Consider the following 8,660-nt stretch of genomic DNA (forward strand, 5'->3'; position numbering starts at 1 on the left):
CTAGCCAAATACCTTTGAGTGAATCCAAAATCTTTACGAGTTAATATATATGAATGTTTCTTCTGCTAAGTATCAAAATGTTTCTTCTGATAAGTATCTGAATGTTTCTTTTGCAAATGTGAATGCATCTATTTCTTTAAGAATTTTATATTTTTTTTAAAATTTTATAGATATTTAATTATTTTTGCTAAAATATAACTGGATATTTCTTTTGTTAAGTATTAGGATGTTTTTTTCATATTAAATGAATGCTTTTTTTTGTTATATTTCTGTAATTGTAGCCGTTGAATACAGTTCTTAGTTCAACCATTTTTGCCAACCAATATTAGTATTTAGATTATGTTAAATTTTAAGGATTAACTGACACTGATCGGTTGATTGAATTGTTATGATTGCTTGTTTTAATTAGTGTACTCTGCTTGTGCTTGTTTGTGCACGATTGATGCAGGTGCAGGAAAAAGAGATACATTAACAACCGAGACAGATGTGGAAGCTTGCTCCAATAGTAAAACAAGTGTTCCTAGAAAGAATAAATACCGTATGAGAAACATCACATTGTTTGGTGTAGACTTATCCCCGGATAACATCGCCGTCGCTATGGTATACTTTGTTCAAGGTGTTTTAGGCCTTGCAAGACTGGTTGTCAACTTTTTTCTAAAGGATGATTTACATCTGGATCTTGCTGAGGTATGTCTTCTTAGTTGAAGGTGTAATCAATTAAGTTTGAGTTAGATGTCGGTGATAACACATCTGATTTACGAAAGGAAAGCGGTTCTTATCGATGGTGGCAAATCCGACGAGCCAGATATGAGATATCGGTGATAGAAGAGGAGTGGGTCACGGTGGGAAGGCGGAGAGGGCCTGACGGTGAGAGAGATAGGTCTGTGTGTGTGATTGTTGGAGGTGGGTAGGTTAATGTGAGAGAGAAGAGGAAGGTTTTTATAGGTTTTAATTAGGTTTACTTAATCAATTTTAAATTTTGAATTTAAAAAATTAAAATTAATGTGGTTTTGTTTAGTTTTTGGCTGGTAATCTCTTGGTTCCATATATTTTTTCTTAAAAAATATAACTAACTAGCTTCATACGTGGCAACGATAAGAGACCTATATTCAGTTTTTACAGAGGACTTGGCAACGATAGTTTGCTTCTTACTCTTCCTGCTAACGAGAGAGTTTTCAAGCATGAAGTAATAACCGAAAACGGAATGACGACTATCGGCACAGGTAGCCCAATCAGCGTCGGTAAATCTAGTGAGATGCATATTAGAAGTAGAGGAGAAGAATAGATCAGTAATATGCCTTTTAAATGTCAGAATACGTAAAAAATAGCCTATAAGTGAAAAGTGGTTGTAATAAAAAATACATATATATTTAGTATTCTGATAAAATTTGATTATATATAAAAAAAAGTTGATGATTCTGTTACAATAAATTTAATTATTGTGTAGGTGACAGTAGTCCATTTGGTTCGCTCCTTCAAACACCTATGGTGCATGTGGATGACATGGCTAGAGCCGATATATTTTTACTTGAACATGCTAATCCAAAAGGGAGGTATAATTGTTCATCATCTTTGGTTACTGTTAAAACAATATCTCAAGTCGTTTCTTCTAAATACCCGTAGTTTCAGTGGTTAACACTAGGTGAGAAGTGGTTGTATAGTCTAAAAATGAGCTCAAACGTTCAACAACATAAAAGATATCGGGTCTAGTATTTGTGAGGTAAAGGAGTCGGCCGATAAGCTGTCTGTAAATAGTGTTGTCCGTTAAAATAGTTTCTGACTCTTTCGAGAGTTTCTGACTATAATCAAATAGAGTGGAACGAGGCTTGCAATCTAGATAACCAAAATCCTTGAGAAGGTCCATGGTGTACTTCCGCTGATAAATGTGAATTCCACAGTTGGAGTGTGCTACTTCCATTCCCAATAAGTACTTGAAATTACCAAGATCCTTTATTTTGAATTTGTCATCCAAAACTTGATTGATGGAATTGATTTCGCCAATGTCATCTCTGGTTAAAACCAAGTCATCAATATATATTAGAATGACAGTGAAGCTTTCGAATTGTTTCTTGATGAAGAGGGAATGATCACTGCTTATAACCAGCATCAACAAGAGTCTGAATGAGCTTAATGTTCCATTGTCTGCTTGCTTGCTTAAGCCCATATAGAGACTTTTGCAATTTATAAACTAAACCTGGTTGTGACACAGCCAAATCGGATGGTATCCTCATATAAAATTTTCTTGTCCAAATCTCCGTGAAGGAAGGCAGTATTGACGTCCAGCTATTTCAAATGCCATTTTTTTGCCGCTGCTATTGCTAACATTACTCGTAGAGTAGTCATTTTGACAACTGGACTAAAAGTATCACCATAATTCACTCCTTGCATTTGAGTAAATTCTTTTGCAACTAGCCTCGCTTTGTGCCTTTCTATGGTGCCATCGGGATTGAATTTTACCCAAAAAATTTATTTACAACCCACAACCTTCTTGCCTTTTGGGAGTTCAGTGAGACGCCAAGTTCTGTTCTGATTTAGAGCTGTCAATTCAGCTTATATTGTCTTTCTCCAACATTCATGTGCAGCCGCTTTCTCATAAGTGCTAGGTTTCGGATTTGAGGTAATGGCTAGAGAAAGGGACTTATATTTTGAGATTAGTTTATCATATGACAAGTGTTGTGAGATAGGATATAAAGAGTTAGAGTTAGCAAATTTGCTAGAGTGAACTGCGTGGGTTATCATACAGTGGTAGTCCTTCAAATAAACAGGCGATTTTTTAACTCTTTCATATTTTTTAGTGATGCAATCATGTGTGATGTCATAGTTTTGTGATGTAGATGTTTTGTTAGTGTGTGGTGTGGTAATGGGTGTAATGGTGTGTGAAGAAATTGGTGAGTGCACTAAACTTGAGAAATGTTCATTTGAATTTATGAGTGTGGTATGTGTGAGTAATTGTAAATAATGTGTGAATGGTGTATCATATTAAAAAAGATTAATACATTGTGGAGTACGAATGGGTACCGCAGGAATGTCAGTGCTAGTGAAATATGAAAATAAAAAATGAGTTTCATAAAAAGTTACATTTTTAAATATAAAAATTTTCTTTTATTTTAAATCAATAAGTCGAAAATCCTTTGTTTCTAGTTTAAAATCGAGAAAAACTGTTTTTCTGGCTCTTGGGTCTAATTTTGTTTTTGAATTTGTTAATGTAAAGACATATGCAAGAGAACCAAATACTCTTAAATATAAAAGGGTAGGTAAGTTACCATACAAAAGCTTATAAGGATTAGCATTATCCAGTTTAGTACTGAGCAACCTATTAATTAGGTGATTAACGTGAGCAACTGCGTATTGCTAAAAACAATGTGAAATTCTTGATTGAAACAACAGTGCTCTAGCAACACCGAAAATATGTTGGTATTTTTGTTCTACAATCCCGTTTTGTTCTACACAAGAAATTTGGTGTAAAATGCTTGTTAATGAAAAAAAAAAGAATTTTAGGGTGAATTCTGGTTCATTGTTAGTCCTTATACACTTAACTTATTTTTCAAATTGTACTCTGATAAATTAAAAAATTAATAACCAATTGTAATGTCTCAAATTCGGTTTTCATAAAAAAGATCCAAGTGAATCTGCTCTTGTCATCTACCACAGTAAAAAAATACCTATGTCCTTCATTGGAAGGGACAGAAATAAAATCCCAAATATCCATATGAACTAAATAAAAACAATCTTTTATTTCAGTTGTACGAAGATCAAAAGATAATTTCTTTTGTTTTGCGAAATGACATGAGTCACAAGAAAATTTTGAAGCAGTAAATCTATAAAAGGATAATATTTTTTTCAATAAAATCAGTTTATGTAATGTATGTGTCATAATCTAAGATGTCAAATGTTGTTGTGCTCAGTGTGTGAAGGTGTTATGGGATGAGTAGTAATCGTAGTTGCCGCCAATGAAGCTTGCTTTGTTGAAGGAGAGAAAAAGTGAGAGAATTCTGGTTCTCTACTCATTATATATAACCATTCTCTACACTTAGCAATGCCAATCATTTTTTATGTGGATCAATCTTGTATCTCACAATACTTGTCATCGATTAACAATCGGCAATGTAAGTTTAATGTTAATTTTGACACAGAGATCAGTTTAAAATAAAAAAAGAAATGTACAAAATATTTTTGAGAAAAAAGTTTTTAGAGAATGTGATTATGCCAATGATGTTGCTGACAGTTTTGGTCCCATTTGGCAATATCATTGATTGGAGCAATATTTTAAAAATTTGCGAAATCTTTTAAATCGAAAGTCACATGATCTATTACATCGGAGTCAATGACCCATAGTGCATATTTTAGACTGATAATGTTCATAATTCTTGCATTAAAATGTAATGCAATGGTTTTACATGGAGTGGAGGTCTGAATGGAATTAGTTAAAATTTGGTTTGCATTATGAGGTTGTTCGCACACTTTTGTCTTTGATAAACTCTAACAAGACAAATTTTTGTTCTGGAGTGAACTCAGATATTGATATTCCAGTGTTCTTATAGACAATTGAGCTGGGATTGTTTGTCACTGAGTATATCATCATGCTCCTCGGTGATCACGTGATTGATTGTGGTGTTATGTTATTGCCATTCTTGGAAATGGGAGGAGCACCATGCTTCTTATAGCACACATCTTCTGTGTGGCTGATAAATCACTATTTTATGGTTTATCTTGTACTCAATTGAGTGGTTTTTATCTACTCTTTACCCACTTATTCATACTATTTGCATGGTTTTACATTTGTCTTCCTAATTATGTGCTTTGATTGAAAACATGTTTTTTTGGACTTATATTTGCTAATATTAATCCTCTCTTATTACCATTAGATGCCTTGATATGTGTGTTAAGTGATTTCAGATATTACAGGGCAGGAATGGCTCAGAGGATGAAAAGGAAGCATGCAAAAGTGGAAGGAATACAAGAAGTTGGAGAAATTGCTAAGCTGTCTAGCCTGACCTCTTCGCACTCAAACGGCTATAACTTTAGCTACAGAGGTCCAAATGACGCGGTTCCAGTTGCGTTGAAAAGCTAACGTCCGGGGCTTCGATTTGATATATAATATGTTATAGTTTTTCTGACACTAGGCGACGCGATCGCGTGATCCATGCGGCCGTGTCGCAATGACGGAAATCCAGCGTGGCAAAAATTCGAAACCAGCGAATTCTGGACTGTTTCTGACCCAGTTTGCGGCCCAGAAAACACAGATTAGAGGCTATAAAGTGGGGACTGCATTCATTCATGAGGAGGCTCTCATAATTCACTTTTTATATTTTAGATGTAGTTTTTAGAGAGAGGTTCTCTCCTCTCTCTTAGGATGAGGATTTATGATTTCTCTTAATTTTAGGAGTAACTCTCGATCCAGGTTTAATATTCCTTTTACTTTTTATTTCTCTTTTACTTTCAGATACTCTCATGCTTTTATTTGTATTTGATTTATGTTGCCCAATTGGCTTATGAACTTTTCCATGTTAGATTTTACTACTTTGAATGTATTTTATTCGAGGTATTCTCAGATTTAATTTTGCTTTGCTTTATTTATATTGATGCTTTTTAATTTAGATATTTTCTTCCTTTGGGCAAACTCATTGTTAATTGAAAATTGGATTTCTTCATTTCATTAATTCAAATTCCAATAACTCTAGTCTTTCCCAAAGAAAGACTAGGACCTGAGGAATAAAAATTAATTCATCCACTTAACTTACCTTCATAGTTAGAGGTTAACAAAGTGGGAGAAAAATCCAATTCTCATTACAATTGATAAGGATAGGACCTCCAGTTCTAATACCTTGCTAAGAGTTTATTTTTATTATTATTATTATTTTATTTTACTTGTCATATAACATATTCCCACCTTACTTCCAAAACTCCAATTTACAAACTCATAACCAATAATAAGAACATACTTCCCTGGAATTCCTTGAGAAGACGACCCGATGTTTAAAATACTCGGTTATCAATTTTAAAGGGGTTTGTTACTTGTGACAACCAAAACGTTTGTACGAAGGGATTTTTGTTGGTTTAGAAACTATATCTACAACGCGACTGTTTTTATGACATTTTTTACTAGCAAAAATTCTAACGTCAAAATGGCGCCGTTGCCGGGGAATTGCAAACGTGTGCCTTATTATTGGTTATTGTAAATATTTTATTTTTGCTTGTTTATTTGTTTTTATTTTTGTTTTTATTTTTGCTTTTCCATAAATTAAGAGGTTATTTGTTTTTATTTAGTTATTAAAAAATTTTTCAAAAATTTGTTCTTAGTGTTCATCTTGATCTTCAAGTTGTTCTTCACGTTCATCTTGACCTTCAAGCTGTTCTTAGTTGTTTTCTTCGTTTTGATCTAAAAATTTGAAATTTGGTGTCATTTTATTGTTTTTCTCTTTCCTCATTAAATTCAAAAATATTTTTAATTAATTTTTTCGAAAAAAAAATTTTTTCAAATTTTTATTTTTAAAATTTTTATCTTATCTTATCTTATTTCAAAAATCAAATTTAAAAATTTTCAAAATTTAAATTTAAAAATTTTCAAATTTCAAATTTCAAATTTCAAAATTTCAAATTTCAAATTTCAAAATTTAATTTTCAAATTCAAAATTTAAATAACCTTTTAATTTAAATTTATTTTTATTTTCATTTTTAATTTTTATTTACTACTATGAATTCTCACCCCTTTGACTATGAGTCTGGTTACAATTATGTTGCAAGAAGAAGAAATTACAATGAGAACAGGCATCAAGGTTGGAACAATCAAAGAAGGGAGGAGCCATAAGGATTTAATCAACCCTCATGGCAACAACCACCTCCAATGGACTATCAACAACCACCATCATATGCCTATGAACCTCCTCAACACAACTTGGGACCACCATACTCACAAGCCCTTTTCCACCATTCACCTCCATATGACCCTAACCCTCATCCACCATACCAACCACCTTATGAACCAAATGAACCCTCCTATCTACCCCAAACCTCCATGGAGAAAGCACTTGCCGATCTAAACTCTACTATACAAGCTCTCTTCACCCAAATCAGACCACCAAATACCTTCAACAATCAACCCTCAAGCTCTAGTGCACTTCCTTGTCAACCACAGAATAATCTCTCCATCCCATCACCACCATCCATGGAAGAGCACCCACATCCATCAATCCGAGAGCAAGATGATCCCAATTATGCTATTGATATAGAACAGGAAAGAAGGAATCATCTTCGCGAATCCATACTTCATAAAGAGTTAGAGGAGGCCCTACGGGTAAGGGTAGGAGAGACCCTTGAAGATGAAAGAATAGTTGAAAGGAGTTGTCATAAAAAGAAAAACATAGAGGATGAGTACGATTTTATACTTAAACAACTGGACAAAGCAGCAATTATTAAAAAGGAAGAAGTGGTTGCAGACTTAGGAGATGTTGTACCTCCATTGGAAAGTCTAGTCACAGAGCCTCCTTCCACGGTGTTTGATGTTGATGTTGAGAAGAGCGTACAACCTTCAAGGCAGATCATGGTTGAAGATTTTGTAGAGGTTGATCAAGAGATGGAGATTAAAGAAGAAGAAGCACAACCTTCCATGCCCTTGGTGAGCAATGAAGAAGAGATTGAATTGGAAGAAAGCTACCAAGAGGAAGAGGTTGAAATTGAAGAAGCTTGCAAAGAGGTGGAAGTAGTCAAAGAGCACAAGGGAGTGGAGCTTGAAATTACCTTGCCAAAGTTGTTGGAAACCCCTCCCCCTAAGTTGCCATCATCCTTCACAACATTCAAGTGGGTAAACTTCATATCCCATAGCTTTCTAATCCCACTTGAATATGGGCTACTGGAGACGGATGGTCAACTTAGAGCTCTTTATGGCATTAAGAGTAAGAGGAAGATGGCCAGTGATAAGAATTGTCAAGCAAGGTTCATCATGGTTGGAAGCTTTAAGTTTAAACGCAAAGGTTGGTATAAAACTCAACTGAATGGGTCTAGGAAGCTGTTTGAATGTCTCAGTGATAATTCCGACTGTTCACCACCCAAGTGGAAAAATGATGATCAACAAGAAGATGGGTGCAAAGGCAAGGTCTGGGACCCCGGAATTCATCCCAGAAATCAACACTCTTGGGGCCTTGTCACTTGCTTTAACTTGCTTGAAGGCTTTCTGCGCCTAGTTTGGGATCCCGGAGGCCATTGGAATCACAAACATTGGTGGAGATTCCTGGATGAGTTCAAGCACAAGCCTCCATAACAAAGGACTCCCCAAATGTCCAACTTAAGGACTTTAACTAAAAGTGCTAGGTGGGAGACAACCCACCATGGTATAATCATTCCTTTCTCAATTTTAATTTTATTTAGTTTTGTTTGTTTTTTATTTTATTTTATTGAACCTGGAATCATGCATAGCATTCACATTAAGCACTGCATTTGCATCTGCATATTGCATTAAAAAAAAATTTTGCTATGCGACGCGATCGCATCAGCGACGCATCCGCGTCACAAGGAGAGTAAAGAAAAATAAAAATGAACAGAAAGTCACGCTGGAGTGTGGCTGGAGACGTGCCAATGGCACAAATCAATCCACGCGACCGCGTTGCTGATGCGTTTGCGTCGCTGACGCGTTTGCGTCGCATGGAAATCATGGCCTCCCACGC

Source organism: Arachis ipaensis, chromosome B6 (assembly GCF_059453495.1).
Source record: "Arachis ipaensis isolate K30076 ecotype BB chromosome B6, ASM5945349v1, whole genome shotgun sequence".
Classification (NCBI taxonomy): domain Eukaryota; kingdom Viridiplantae; phylum Streptophyta; class Magnoliopsida; order Fabales; family Fabaceae; genus Arachis; species Arachis ipaensis.